The sequence below is a fragment of the Musa acuminata genome, chromosome BXJ2-2, assembly GCF_036884655.1.
Source record: "Musa acuminata AAA Group cultivar baxijiao chromosome BXJ2-2, Cavendish_Baxijiao_AAA, whole genome shotgun sequence".
Lineage (NCBI taxonomy): Eukaryota > Viridiplantae > Streptophyta > Magnoliopsida > Zingiberales > Musaceae > Musa > Musa acuminata.
Window position 1 is genome coordinate 16132217 of NC_088339.1, and position 17081 is coordinate 16149297.

Consider the following 17081-nt stretch of genomic DNA (forward strand, 5'->3'; position numbering starts at 1 on the left):
TTTCTCTCCCAAATTGAACCTAAATGCATTGACGAGGTCTTGAAAGATGATTCATGGGTCATCGCAATACAAGATAAGTTCAATTAATTTGAGAGAAATGAGGTGTGGAAGCTTGTTCCGAGGCTAAATGACCATTTAGTTATTGGTAATAAATGGATCTTTAGAAACAAGCAAGATAAACTTAGTATCATGGTTAGAAACAAGGCTAGATTAGTGGCCAAAAGTTTCAACCAAGAAGAAGGGATCGATTATGAAGAGATCTTCTCTCATGTGGCACGATTAGAAGCTATAAGGATGCTCCTTGCCTATGCTAGTAGTAATAATTTTAAGTTATTTCAAATAGATGTTAAAAGTGTTTTTCTTAATGATTTTATTTCCGAAGAAGTTTATGTTGAACAACCTCTTAGATTTGAGAATGATAATCTCCCTAATCATGTGTTTAAATTGATTAAAGCTCTCTATGGTTTAAAACAAGCCCTAAGGGCTTGGTATGAGAGACTTAGCTCTTCTCTTATTCTAAATAATTTATCTAAAGACAAGGTCGATACTACATTGTTAATCAAAAATTTTAAAAATAATTTTTTTATTGTTCAAATTTACATTGATGATATCATTTTTGGTTCCACGAATGAATATCTATGTGAATCATTTGCTAAAAATATAAGTCTTGAATTTGAAATGAGTTTGATGGGAGAATTAACCTTCTTTTTAGGCTTATAAATCAAACAACTAAGTAATGACATCTTTCTTAGTCAAATAAAATATGCTTTAGATTTGCTAAAAATGTTTAATATGGATAGCTCAAAAGCTATCAATACTTCCATGAATACCTCCACTAAGTTAGACATTGAAGAAAGTAGAGAAATCTTTGATCAAAAAGCTTATATGGGTATGATAGAAAGTTTACTATACCTCACTGCAACTAGACCGAATATCATGTTTAGTATAGGTCTTTGTGCTAGGTTTCAATCTAATCCTAAGATATCTTATCTTAAAGCAGTTAGGAGAATTCCTAGATATCTTAAAGGTACCACTAATATAGGATTATGGTATCCAAAATTCGAGAACTTTGAACTAATTATATATGCTGATGCGGATTTTGTTGGATGTAGATTAGATAGAAAAAACACATTAGGAACATGTCAATTTTTAGGATACACACTTTTTCTTGGTCATCTATGAAACAAAACTCAGTTGCACTATCTACAACCGAAACTGAGTACATTGCGGCTAGTGCATGTTGTGCACAAGTTGTGTGGATGAAAAATACTTTAGAGAATTATAAGATTCATCTTAAAAACATTCCCATAAACTGTGATAACACAAGTGTAATAAATTTAACAAAAACTCTCATTCAACACTCTAGAACTAAACATATTGATATTAGACATCACTTTATACGAAATTATGTGAATAATCATGATGTAATCTTAGAGTTTATTGATATGAAATATCAATTAGTCGATATCTTTACAAAACCTTTAAGTAAAGAAAAATATGATTTTATTAGAAGAGAGTTAGGAATGTTAATTTATCCAAATGCATGAATTTGATGTATATCTTTTCCGGATTATCTTTTTGTATCTCATGAATGGAGCTTTCACGAGTCTATGCCATATTAAGTTTATTTCATATCCTTGCTCTATCACTTAATAATTTTTAATACATGAAATTAATTGACAAATGTATCTCTCACGAGTTTATCTCTTGTGAATTTTTTTTTGAGAAATGAATTTGACTTATGAATTTCTTTTTCATATGATGCTTCTTAGTCTTCTCATGAAAGATGAATTTTATAAATGGATATCTTGATCCTTGAAAGATAAATTTTTAGTATGAGATAAACACTTGCAAGAGTGAGGAGTTGATTTCACATGAATATCTTGATCCTAACAATTGGAGTTGATTTGATTTCATATGAATATCTTGATCCTTATGAAAATAGAAGCATGATTTAATGAAACTCTTTTATCATTTTTGACTTGATTCAAATCATTTCACAAAGTTGATTCTTAATGGATTTCCTCCTTACTTTCCTTCTTCATGCCAAGTTTTGATAAAAAAAAAATGGGGGGAGAAGTTGATGGAAGCTATCTCTTTAATATTTATAACTTTTAATGTGAGAACTTTTAAATGATACTATGTCGAATGTTTGAAGTATGATTGGTATACAAATTAAAATGTGGCATGAATTTTTACCACACTTGCATTGTTGAATCGTTCTCCTTTTTTTTATGACAAAGGGAGAGAAATAATATCAAAATGTGGTAAATTGATGACAAATGTATTTCATCATATATACTTGAAATGTTTGCTTGATAAATTTTCTTCATTATGATAAGATATCTAGAGCTTAACTTACTATTTTACAATTGATAACTTGCCACAGAATGATGAATTGGCATACTTGAAATATCATACTTGAAAATGGATGTCATGCCTTGATATCATTTTGAGAATGTTAGATCATGATAGTAATCATGATGTGCATGTTGATAAGTTTAAATGAATCTAACTTATCAGTTTGATACTTGAATTCAAAGGCTTTGAATTCAAGAGTTTCTTTTCTCAAGTATGGCATATAGATAGGGGGAGTTAAGGTTAACTCTATCATCAATTGATTGTCATCATCAAAAAGGGTGAGATTGTTGAATCTTAGATTTTAATGATGAAGTCAATTGTAATTTGTTTGATCTAATCTATATGTTGAGAAAAGGGTACAGGATTAACTACGATAGCAATAAGACATAAAGTAGGTATTGTGCCGGAGTCAAGATCGAGATCACGTTGGAAGTTCGAGAGTTCGTCGGAAGTTCAGACGTTCGTCGGAAGTTCTTCCGGAACCAACCGAGAAGTCCAAGAGCTTGCCAAAGAAGCTCACCGGAACTTGCCAAGAAGATCATCGTAAAGTCCAGGAGCTTGCTGGGAGTCTACCGGAGCATTGCCGAGAGCTGGCCGGAAGTACGCTGGAAGCTCGCCGGAAGAGCAATTGACGCACCGGAACAAGAAGTGCAGTAAATATGTCTTAATTGTCATAGTTAGAGCGTAAATTAAGTTAGGATTGGGAGGTAATATTATAACTTAATTAGGGGCCAATTGGGCCCTTAACAGGGCTGAATTGGGACAAATTGAGCACCCACTTCAACCCCTGAATTCTTGGCCGGTGGTGGCACCGCCTGGAAAGCAGTGCCCCAGGAAATCTGAGTGGTGGTACCACTCAGACTGGGTGGTGGTACCGCTAGTAGTTATTGCTGTCAATGATGGTACTGCCCATGTCAGACGGTGGTACTACCTTGTGTCAGGTGTTAGGCGATGGTACTGCCCAATAATGGCGGTGGTACTATTAGGACCCCGAAAATCTAGGATTAGACACTTTTTGACTCCATTTCTAAAGCCATTAGGGCCTATAAAAACCTCACCATTTTCTACATGAAAGGGCATGAAAGCATTGAGATAATCTTGAGTTGTTGAGGTATAAAAGTGTTGTAAATAAGTGCTAGAGTTCTCCTCCTCCCTTTCTAAGTTTTGAGATCATTCAAGAGAGGTGTGAGACTTGTAAGGGTTCTCTCCTAAACCCGTGAAAAGGAGAAAGCACTGTAAAAGAGGTGATTGGTCTTCACATATTGAACGAAGGCCTTTAGTGGACACCGAAGACCTCGTCGGAGGAGAAATCCGAAAGTGGATGTAGGTCACGTTGACCGAACCACTCTAAATCCTGGTTTGCTTTTCATTTGAGTAATTTACATTATTGCAAATCTCCTTAATCCTCTCTTGCTCTTTTACGAAAGCTTTCAAGTTCATAATCTCTCTAAAACAGATTGAGTCGAAACCATTTTCATCTAAATCAGTTTTAATCAAAACGAAAGTCTTTCGAATTCGAAAACTTTTCCGCTGCACTAATTTACCCTCCCCTCCTCTTAGTGCCGCTCTTGATCCTAACAGGGGCTATGAAGTTGCTTCTTGAATCACTGCCCAAATATTCACACACCCCAAATATGTTAGGATCGGGGTCGGTACTAAGGGAGGGGAGGGGGTGCAGGGGGTGAATTAGTGTAGTGGTAAAATATCATCGGTTTAAAAACTTTCGTATGATAAAAACTGATTTTGACGTAAACTAATTTTGAAAGTTTAATAACTTGGAAGCGTATGAAAGCATAGTGACTAAGTAAAGTAGTTTGAAGTATGTAAATGGCAAGAATAAAATGCAAACTAGAGAACACAACAGTTTTAGAGTGGTTCGGTCAACGTGACCTACATCCACTTTCAGCGAACTCCTCTGACGAGATCACTAGCGTCCACTAGAGGCCTTCCTTCAATAGGCAAATGTCAATCACCTTATACACCCCTCTTCTCCTTTTATCGGGTTTAGGAGACAACCCTTACAAGCACTCACTTACTCCTCTCAAACTAGTCTAACACTTAGAAGAGGGAGAGGAGATCACACAAGATTTTAGCAGTGTTTTTTTCTTTTTAAACTCTCTATGCTTGTGTTCTTTAACCAGGGATAAGAGGAGTATTTATAGGCTTTAAGTTGATTTAAACTTGGAGCTTAAAACTTTCCCATCCTGGGTTCCCCAGGCACGAGCGATACCACTGCCTGCGCTAGGCGATACCACCGCCTAATGTCAGTCTGACGCTGACACTGCCCTGGGCGGTACCACTGCCCAGGTCTAGTGGTACCACCGCCTAGGGGGCAGTGTTAGGTGGTACCACCACTTGGCACCCTGCTAGGGGTAGTACAACCACCCAGACTAGCGGTACCACCGCCTAACATAGTCTCGAAGACTGTGTCGCCACGGTGAGACTTTTTGGGGCACTATTTGGGCCTCTTATTGGGCCCAACATAGTTCTTATATGGGCTTAGCTGGCCCCTAATTGGGTTGGCCCAAATCCAAGCCCAATTACGTGCTAACTATGAAATCCTAAGATATTTGCTAAGCTAAACAAGTTCCTATGTTTATTCTTCCGGCGAGCTTCCGACGATCTTCCGGTGAACTTCCGACGATCTCTCGGCAATGTTCCGACGGACTCTTGGCAAGCTCCTGGATTTCACGATGATCTTCTTAGCGAGTTCCGACGAACTTCTTTGGCAAGCTCCAAGACTTCTCGGCTGGTTCCTGCAAAACTTCCAACGAACGTCCGGACTTCCGACGAACTCTCAAACTCCCAATGAAATCATGTCCTTGACTCTAAGACTTCATTTTACTTCATGCCTTGCTATCGTAGTTAATCCTATACATGTAAAACATACTTCGATCTAGACAATTAATACTAAGCATTAATCAAGTTGTCTAGCATGTTATTGGTCCCTCGACGTTTCGTCCGATTCTTCGGTGCATCATCCTCTCTTGCGACCTATTGCCCAATCGACCAGTTGACTCCGCAACTCCGATATCCTTGGCGTAATATTTGCTCTTCTTGGCCCGATGCTTGAATCCACGGCCTGAAGCCTTCTATCGATACATTGACCATTCCTCCGGCCCAACATGATTTTTCCTTCTTTAATTGTCTCGTCTTGATCGAAGCATCTTGCGTCACTCAAAACAAAGATTAAAACATAAACAATTATCAATTGGTTTCATCATCAAAATATGAGATTCAACAATCTTCCCCTTTTTGATGATGACAACTAATTGATGATGGAGTTAATCTTAACTGCCGGAGTTTAAACAAACTCCCCCTATCAATATGTCATATTGATAGAAACTCTTGGATTAAAAAATCCAAGCAACATGTCATGATCAAATCATGTATAACATCAATATACTTATGCCACACTTCTCCCCCTTTGTCATCAACAAAAAGGAGAAGTTCCAACTATCAAGGGTTTGAGATATCTAAGTTCAATACATTGCATGAAAAACATAATATTCATTTTTATCATCATGCAAGCTAGCAAAAATTTAGAGTTTTGCAAGTTTGTAAATTTTGTTAGATGTGTAAGTTTAGCATTTTTGCTTCTTGAGATAGGCAAGATAATACTTCTTTGTAGTATTCAAGATAGCAAGTTCTACATATTGCAAGCTAGCAAATTAGAGATGTTCAAGAAAGCAACACTTGCTTCGTGAAATATGTAAGTTTTACAATATACAAGCTAGCAAATTTAAAGATATGCAAGTTGACATATTTGCTTTTCTTTGCAATGTGCAAGATAGCATATTTTTGCAACTTCTAGCAATTCTTGGTAATGTTCAAGATAGCAATTTCTTCTCTTTTGATAAGTGCAATTTTTGCTTTCCTCTACGAGCCAGCAAATTTGCTTTCTAGCACGTTTTGCTCTCTCTTTGTCATTGTCAAAAAGAAGGGAAGACCCTTTACATCAATTTTCAAATTATGACAAAGGTAAATAGCATAGATGAAAATTTAAGTCATATATTTCAAAACAATTATTTTATCATGAATATTTCATCATTGCATGCATTATTATCATAAGTTAAAAGTATTGCATGCATAACACCAAATCATCATATATATAAAATATAAAATCATCATTACATGCATGATTCCAAATCATCATTCTAGAGTATTATTTAAGAAATAATAATTATTAATTTTCACATTATTTCAAAAATCATAGTGTTGCATGCATTTTTATCTAAGGGAAAAATCATAGTGTTGCATGCATCATTTCAAAACATTTCAAGCCATACAAGCCATAAATACAAAGAAATTATGTCATGAAGGATAAGACCAATTAAATACTAAAAAACATGAGTCATATAGTAAATCTCTTCTTTAAATAGAATAAAAAAAAATTGTAGGTATACAAAGAAGAGATCTTGATAAAAAAAATTTTATGTAATTCCAAGAAATCAAGATCATAATTTTGATAAAACTCATTCAAATTTAAATCATCAACATCTTTTCAAGAAATCTTAATGAAGACAACGTAAATAGATTCTCATAAGAACTCAATTCATGCATAATGTCTCAATTTTTTATGAATGTCATAAGACATGATTTATTTTAATAAATCTCTTTTTATAAGTGGATAAAAGAAACATAGGAGATATTGATTCGTGTATAAGAAATCTCAAGTTATAAATTTTAAAAAATCAAGATAAAGCTCATTTAAATTTAGATCATCAAATCAAGATCATTTTCAAGAGATTCACAAAAGTGATACAAATAGATTCACTAATATCATTTTTGAAAAAATCGATAAAGTCAGAAAAATAAATTTTTCAAGGAGAAACCTTTCCTCTTTTTAGTTGTCTCAATTCATATGATTTTATTTCATTTATGCCAAATACAAGCATGTATCATTTTTAAAACCGAAGGTGCAAGATTTATTATGACAAAGATCAATAAGGTACTTTCATTATGGTAAAAATTAACAATCCATAAATTGCAAGATTCATCATGAATTATAAAATCATTAAACATGATTTCAAATCAATATGCTCAAGTTTTTGTATGAAAACCATCTATCTTGTTTAAAACCAAAAAAGCAACATTTCATCATGAATAACTTCAAAGTCTCATGCATAAAAAAAAATCATCAAGCATGATTTCATTAAACATAAATCATCTTCAATCAAAATCATGAAATCATCAAGATACACAATAATGCTTCTTAAACTAATCTTGTTAGGTGTACAAGTATTAGATTTATATCTATCATTTTATTACATTATTACATCATTAAAACATCAAGCATGATTTTATAAGGCATTTTTAATCAAAATCATTTTATTTATCATAAACATGTAATTTTCATGATTATTTTCAAAATTCCTGATTTTTTGCATTTTTATTATTAAACATATAATTTTCAAGAAAAATAATTATTCTAAACAAAAAATAAATAAATAATTGCATCATGAAAAGCATCAAGTAATTTCAAAATAAATTAGGGAGATTTCAATTACCTCATCGTTGAAAGCAGTTAAGGCATAGTTTGCCACCTCGCCTTTGTTGATTTTTTCCTCGTCTTCGAAGGAGATTGATTCATCCCAATTTATGTTCTTCTTGCATTCAAAGTAAGTAGTTGCGTTCTTTTTATTCTTTAATTTTTGTTTCATGAACTTTTTAAATTTATTAGTGAGGAGTTCATGTTCACCATCACTTGAGCTTATGCTCGAGTGGTCTTCAAATGTTCTAAGTACCAAATCCTTCTTGTTCTTTGGAAGGTGGTTTTGTTCATCATGTTTATCATGTGCATTGTGCATCATTTCAAATGTCATCAATGAACCGATAAGTTCTTCAAGTGGAAAAATATTTAAATCTTTTGTTTCTTATATTGCCATTACTTTCGATTCCCAAATTTTAGAAAGTGATCTTAAGATCTTGTTAACAAGTTCAAAATTCGAAAAGCTTTTACCAAGTCCTTTTAGACTATTAACGACATTTGTAAAACGGGTGTACATGTCTCCAATAGTCTTGCTTGGTTTAATATGAAAAAGTTCAAAATCATACATTAAAAAGTTGATTTTCGAATCTTTTAATCTACTTGTGCCTTCGTGAGTGGTTTCAAGAATATGCCAAATGTCGAAAGTCGTTTCGCAAGTAGAAACTCGATTAAAGTCGTTTTTGTCTAAGGCGCAAAATAGAGTGTTCATAGCTTTAGCATTTAATGAAAACGTCTTCTTATCCAAATCATTCCAATCTTTCATTGGAAGAGAAGACCTTTTTAAACCAGATTTGATAATGTTCCATAAGTTCAAATCCAAAGAAAACAAGAAAACTCTCATTCAAGCTTTTCCAATAAGTATAGTCCGTCCCATTGAAAAAGAGAGGACGAATGAGAGAGTGACCCTCTTGAAAGCCGAAAAGAGCCATTTCTCTTGGGTGTTAAACTAAATGAGAAATCATGAGGCTCTAATACCAATTGTTAGGATCGGGGTTGGCACTAAGAGGGGGGTGGGGTGGGGGGGGGTGAATTAGTGCAGTGGTAAAATACCGTCGATTTAAAAACTTTCGTACGATGAAAACTGATTTCGACGTAAACCAATTTTGAAAGCTTAATAACTTAGAAGTGTATGAAAGTGTAGTGACTAAGTAAAGTAGTTTGCAGTATGTAAATGTCAAGAATAAAATGCAAACCAGAGAACACAACAGTTTTAGAGTGGTTCGGTCAACGTGATCTACATCCACTTTCAACGAACTCCTCCGACAAGATCACTGGCATCCACTAGAGGCCTTCTTTCAATAGCGAATGTCAATCACCTTATACACCCCTCTTCTCCTTTTACCGGGTTTAGGAGACAACCCTTACAAGCACTCACTTACTCCTCTCTCAAACTAGTCTAATACTTAGAAGAGGGAGAAGAGATCATATAAGATTTTAGTAGCATTTCTTTATTTTTAAACTCTCTGTGCTTGTATTTTTTAACCAGGGATGAGAGGGGTATTTATAAGCCTCAAGTTATTTCAAACTTGGAGCATAAAACTTTCCCATCCCGGGTTCCCCGGGCACAGGTGGTACCACCGCCTGGCTGGGCGATACCACCGCCCAATGTCAGTCTGACGCTGACACTACCCTAGGTAGTACCACCGCCTGGGGAGCAGTGCTGGGCAGTACCACCGCCTGGCACCCTGCCAAGGGCGGTACAACCGCCCAGACTGGCGGTACCATCGCCTAACATAGTCTCGAAGACTATGCCATGAAGGTGAGACTTCTTGGGGCACTATTTTGGCATCTTATTGGGCCCAACATAGTTCTTACATAGGCCTAGCTAGCTCCTAATTGGGTTGGCCCAAATCCAAGCCCAATTACGTGCTAACTATGAAATCCTAAGACATTTGCTAAGCTAAACAAGTCCCTATGTCTATTCTTCTGGCGAGCTTCCGGCGATCTTCTAGTGAACTTCCGACGATCTCTTGGCAATGTTCCGGCGGACTCCCGGCAAGCTCCTGGACTTCATGACGATCTTCTTGGCGAGTTCCGATGAGCTTCTCTAGCAAGGTCCAAGACTTCTCGGCTAGTTCCGATAGAACTTCCGATGAACGTTCAGACTTCCGACGAACTCTCAAACTCCCAACAAAATCGCGTTCTTGACTCTAGGACTTCATTTTGCTTCATACCTTGCTATCATAGTTAATCCTACACATGCAAAACACATTTCGATATAGACAATTAATACTAAGCATTAATCAAGTTGTCGGTATGTCATTGGTCCCTCGACGCTTCGTCCGATTCTTCGACGCATCGTCCTCTCTTGCGGCCTATTGCTCAATCGGCCAATTGACTCTACAACTCTGATATCCTTGGTGCAATATCCGCTCTTCTTGGTCTGATGCCCGAATCTACGGCCCAAAGCCTTCTGTCGATACATCGACCGTTCCTCCGGCCCAACATGATTTTTCCTGGTTTAATTGTCTCATCCTGATCGATACATCCTACGTCACTCAAAACGTAGATTAAAACATAAACAATTATCAATTGGTTTCATCATCAAAATTTGAGATTCAACAAAATAGGGGTTGTTGGCTGAGGAGGAGAAGAAGAGGTGGAAGCCAAAAAGGCCTAGCATATGATCCTTTGGTTCCCTCTTATTTATAAAGGCCCCTTGTCAACTTAACCCTAATGGATCTTGCCATATTGGGTACTAGATCTGCCCAGTCTGGCGGTACTACTGCTTGATATAGTCTTAGAGACTATGACTTGGAGATTGAGCCTCTAACGGTGCCACCGCTTGGACCGACGATGTCACCGCCTGGACCGACGATGCCACTGCTTGGACCAGCGATGCCACTGCCTGGACCAGTGGTGCCACCGCCTGACCCAAATTTTGGGTCACTGATTGAGCCTTTCTCTTGGCCCAAAATGGCCCAAATTTGGACCCAATTGGCCTCTAATTGAGTTGGCATGGTTACACTCGAAACCAACTCAATTAGACCTTTAAACTTCTTCGATCTAAACAAATTATTATAGGCAAGAATACTAAGTTGTCTAGCATGTCATTAGTTTATCCAGCGCTTCGTTTGAACCTTTGGTGCATCGTCCTCTCTTGCGACGTATTGCCTAATCGGCATGTTGACCTCTACAACACCCGATCTCCTTGGCATAATGTCCGATTCTTCTGGCCTGATGCCCAAATTTATGACATGAAGCCTTTTGCTGATACGTCACCTTCCTCCGGTCCAACATCTAATCTTCTGACATATTCTATTCTAGCCCAACTTCTGATTCTACTTCTTTAATTGATTTATCTTCTTTGATCGAAGCTAGTCCTGAGTCACTCAAAACGTAAATTAAATTATAAATACTATTAATTGGTTTCATCATCAAAATTCAAGATTCAATAATCTCCCTTTTTGATGATGATAACCAATTGATGACATAGTTTAAACCAAACTCTCCCTATCAATATGTTATATTAATAGAAACGTAAATTCAAAAATAAATTATGAATTCTAGCAACATGTCATCATAAAATCATGCATAATTAAAATTTTAATATATCATTTCATGCATGATCGTTATCATAACTCCCCCTCCCCCCCTTGTCATCAACAAAAAAGAGAAGTGCAACTAAGCAAGTTTTTGAGATATAATTTCAAATCATTACATTATAAACATAATTTCAAGTTTTTGAAACATCATTGCATATGTTATCATGTAAGCTTTTGTATCTTTTAAGATGTGCAAGATAGCATGTTTTCTTTTCTTTTCAATGTTCAAACTAGCAAGTTTTTTGAAAAAGAATGTAAGATTTACATCATTTTAGAACATGCAAGTTAGCAAATTTGCTTTTCTTTAGATATGCAAGATAGTAATTTTCTCTCCCCCTTTGTTATTGTCAAAAGGAATGGAAGGATACAATAGTATAAAATATTTCAATCATGAGGCATACAAACCATAAAGACAAAGGAATCATATCATGAAAGATATAATATCAAAGATCATAAAAGATTAAGTCATGAATACCAAAAGACATGATTTATTTTGACAAATCTCCCTTTTAGTAAATAACAAAAAGAAACTTTATGAGATCAAAGATCTTAATTTAAAAAAAATCCTCAAGTATTAAATATTGAGAATTTAAGATCATGATTTAGATAAAGACTTTCTTATTGCAAAAAGAGTCATGAGAAATTACGATCTCGATTCATGATATTTATGTTATGATGACAATCATGCATGGAATAATATATTAAAATTTTGATTATGCATTATTTTATGATGACATGTTGCTAAGATTTATAATTTATTTCTGAATTTATGTTTCTTTCAATATGACATATTGATAGAGGGAGTTTGGTTTAAACTCTATCATCAATTGGTTGTTATCTTCAAAAAAGGGGAGATTGTTGAATCTCAGACTTTGGTGATGAAACCAATTGATAGCATTTATGATTTAATCTGCGTTTTGAGTGACGTAGGACTAGCTTCAATCATGGAAGATAAATTGATTAAAATAGTAGAATCATAAGTTGGGCCGGAATGGAACATGTCAAAAAATTGGACGTTGGACCAGAGGAAAGTCGATGTATTGGCAGAAGGCTTCATGCCATGAATTTGGGCATCGAGCCAGAAGGATCGGATATTATTCCAAGGAGATCGAGTATTGCAGAGGTCAACATACCAATTAGGCAATACATCACAAGAGATGATGATGCATCGAAGGTTTGGACAAAGCGCCGGATGAACCAATGACATGCTGGACAACTTAGTATTCTTGCTTGTTATAATTTGTCTAGATCGAAGTAGTTTAGAGGGTTAATTGAGTTAGTTTCGGGTGTAACCATGCTAACTCAATTAGGAGCCAATTGAGCCTGAATTGAAGTTGTTTTGGGCCCAGAGAAAGGCCCATTCAGTGACCCAAAAGTTGGGTCAGGCAGTGGCACCATTGGTCTGTTAGGATCCTTTTTCTAAACTTTTGAATAATGTTTATTGAGTCTATTTAGTTCAGTTATTTATTGAGTTTATTTAGTTCAGTTAGAGTCAGGTAGAGATTTATTTAATATTTATTTATTATTAGAGTCCAAGTTCTAGTAGACTTTGGGTGGAACTCTATAAATAGTAATATAACCATTTCTCTTGGAAGACAATGAAATATTATTAAGTCTTTTGACAAACCCTAGGAGGCTGATCCCCTCGAAGTGATCATTCTCGATCCCTTTCCCCCCCTTTCTTCCATGATAAAACCCTAGGGTCTTATTAATTGGTATCAGAGTGGTGATCCTTAGCGTTCTCATTGTAGTGTTGTTGTAGCTATCATAAATAAAAAAAAGAAATAAAGAGAGGAAGAAGCCGTAGCCACGCACCCCTATGTCCCCTACTTCTGGCCAGCCCACCCACCGTCATTGCTCTCCGGCCAGCGACTGACTCTGCCTTGCTTCTCGGCCAGAGTCCACCGTCGCCCGTCGCCTCCCACCCAAGCCACCACCGCTACCAGGAGATGATGCTACTAGAGTCCATCTTAACCCTATTGTCGCAGTCGCCTCATCGATCCCAGCCCTTGGTGATCGTTGGTGGCGTTGCTCCCAGCCGCACCACCACCGCTGTCGGCTGTCGCAATATTCTCCTTGGCGATCCTTCAGCGTCGCTAGCAGCTCCTTCTGTAGTGCAACAGAAACATAGCTCCCTCTATTGTCGCAACCCCCCATCAATCCTTGTCGCGACCCTCGCAGCCTCTTTCTCCACCACTGTCACTGCTTTGTCACCGCTCGATAACCGCTGACCTTGCTCCTAGCTGCACTGCTACTGCCAGAATCGCCAGTGGCTCCGATTGTGGTGCAATAGAAATAGAGCACCTTGTTTCCCCTCTCCACCATCGTAACTTCCCGGCCAGCGATGATCATCGCCCACCTCCTAATCATGACCCTCGATGCCTCCTTCTCCACCACCACCTGCCTCCCCTTGGGTCGCAGCCACAGCCGCTCGACCTCCCCTCCTCGTAGTGACCAAAACAGGGCAACTGAGAAAGGGCTACTGCTGCTATTCTAGGCCAGCGAACCACCCCCTGGTAGCGCCTAGCCTCAGCGACCCTTTGCTTCTCCTTGCCCTCGATGACCTTGCTCCCAGCCACACCGCCATTGCCACCTCTCAACCCCGGCAACAACCTTCCCTTCTCGCAGCGACAGAAATAGAGCATTGTTCCCAACTACGCCACCACCGCTTCCTCTACTTCCGGCTAGCGAACACCATCACCGCTACTCTCCGGCCAGCGACCACCACTGCCGTTGCTTCCCAGCCACCATGTAGCCACAGCCCACTAAGTCCACCATCCTTTGCATCTTCGGCCGCTCAACCATCCGTGCTGTCGTAGCCACCGCAGCGGCGAGCCCTTGGCGATGCTGCCCCCAGCCGCACCACCATTACTGCCTCCCAACCCTCAATAGTAGTGATCTCTCCACACCACCATCGCTGCCTCTCCTTGGGTCACAACTGCAATCACCCAACCATCCCTCCTCACAGTGATCAAAACAAGGCAACCTCGACCGCCGCAGCCACCTTTGTTTCCTCAACCGTATGCGATCCCTAGGCATCACCAATGCCTCCTTCTGTAGTGCAATAAAGACAAAGCAACGCTACCTTCCATCCGCGCCGTCGTAGCCACTGCAGCGGCGAGCCCTTGGCGGTGCTGCCCCCAGCCATGCCACAATCACTATCTCCCAGCCCTCAACAGTAGCAATCCCTCCACGAAGCGACTGCAACAAGCATCACTGCCTCTCACGCAGTGATCGCAGCTACATCCCCGTATCCTCACAGCAACCCTTCATTCCCACAGTGCTACCACCGACTGCGTCACAACAACAGCACCGAATAGGACAGTGATTGATACCCTAGTCCCAACACTAAAAATAGGAGTTGAGATTACAAATTTGTAGCCTTACGTAATTGCCACCAATAACTCAATGAAAGCACAAAGAGAAGCATTGGAAATCAGAATTGAGAACCGGTTATAAGAAACACTTAATGATTTCAAAAAGGACCTACTGGAGAGCCTCAACAAATTTCAACAAGATGAGGGCTCAAGTTCTATGTTGAATAGATATAGAGATATAAGAAAAGGGCCCCAAGATTGTGACAAACTATTCACACATGAAGGTGAAATTTTCGAGATGGGAAGATGGAGATTCGACCAGTTGGATCTCTAGGGCAGAAATTTTTTTCCATTTTCACGGAACTCCAGAAGAATCCAAGATGAAAATAGCCTCAATCCACATAGAGGGAGATGCAATCTAGTGGTACGATTGATATGAAACTTGCCACAGAGTTCCTATGTGGGAGCAGTTCAAAAGAGGGCTTCTTGTTCGCTTTGGCCCATCAGAATATGAGAATGTTGATGGACAGCTTGCCAAAATTCATTAAACTTCTACAATGTTAGAATATCATAGCAGGTTTGAAAGATTGTCAAATCAAGCTAGAGATTAGTTGGAACAATAACTTCTAGGTACATTTATTGAAGGGCTTAATCCAAAGATTCAGTGTGAAGTTAAGGCTCATCAACCCCGCACCATGATAGCTGCGATTTCATTTGCACACCTGCATGAGAAAAAAATCAGTATGGAATATCATTGAAACAGATGTGTCAATAAACAGGTGATCAGCAAGCAGCCCACCCCATCTACTCCTAGTCGAAATCCTATCACTCATAGACTAACTCAAGAAGAACTCAAAGAAAGATCAACGAAGGGTTTGTGCTGGCATTGCGATGAAAAGTAGAGTAAGGAGCACCGATGCAAATAGGGAAAACTTCTTATGATTGAGTTGATCGAGGAGGAACCAGAAGCAGAAGAGTTGGACTCTGATCATGAAGGTGTAGAAACTGATGAAGATATTGAAGCCATCACACATACAATGCATGCATTGGCTGGCTACGCTAACCCACAAACTTGAAAATTGGAGGAACTTTGAAGCATCGACCTATCACTATTTTGATTGATGTGGGTAGCATTAATAATTTTATGGATAGGAAAGTTGCAGCCCGATTAGCTTATCACATTGAAGGCCGTGACAGATTCGAAGTAAAGATGGCTAATTGACGGATTTTAACTTGTGATAGCAAATGTTCAAAGATAAAATTGATTATATAGGGCTAGGAGTTTCTTGCAATGATTACTATACTGAAAGACCGACCTATTGCTTATACTATCAAAAAGTGGAGACCATACTTACTTGATCAATGAGTTGTGATGCGTTGCAGATAGCCTATGACTAAAGTGCTGAAAGAAAAGCTCCCCAAGTTTGATGCTGCTCAGCCTTGAGGACAAGGCTGATTTGAAGAGGGGGGAATTGTTAAGACCTTTTTTTGAGCTTTTGAAAAATATTTATTGAGTATGTTTAGTTCAGTTGTTTATTGAGTTTAATTAAAGTTAGGTAAAGATTTATTTAATATTTATTTATTATTAGAGTCTAAGTCTTAGTGGACTCTGGGTGAAGCTCTATAAATAGTGATATAACCGTATCTCTTGGAAGACAATGAAATATTATTAAGTTTTTTGACAAATCCTAGGAGGCTGATCCCCTCGAAGTGATCAAGGAGGCTGATCCTCTCGAAGTAATCATTCCCTATCCCTTTTCCCCCCTTTCTTCCATGATAAAACCCTGGGGTCTTATCACGATCTAGGTGGTGGCACCGTCAGAGGCTCAGTCTCCAAGATATATTCTTTGAGATTGTGTTAGGCAATAGTATCGCCAGACTAGGTGGTGGTATTGCCCAGTGTCGGGCGTTAATCAATACTGCAAGCGGTAGTACCGCCCAGTATAAGCGGTGGTACTGCTAGGACCCGGGAAACCTGAGAGGAGACCTTTTTTGGCTCTATTTTTAAAGTCATTTGAGGTCTATAAATACCCTAGATATTTTTACTTGGCACAACACGAAATTGAGTTGAAAGGGGAGAAATAATACTTAAAAAAATTGAAAACTATCTTTGATTTAGAGCCTCTTCCTCCTAGAGCTAGAAGTTTTCTAAGGGAGGAGTGAGGTCTAAAAGAGAGGTATAAAGGTTCTCTCCTAAGCCTGTAAAAAGGAGAAAGAGTATAAAAGGGTAATTAATCTTCGCCCGTTAAACGATATGAGATATCCAAGAACCTCTTCCGCACTAGGATGACTAAGGGGACACTAATTCAGAACCATGTCCTAAAGATGATTAAGTAGATAGAAAAACTCACAAGTCTAGAAATGGTC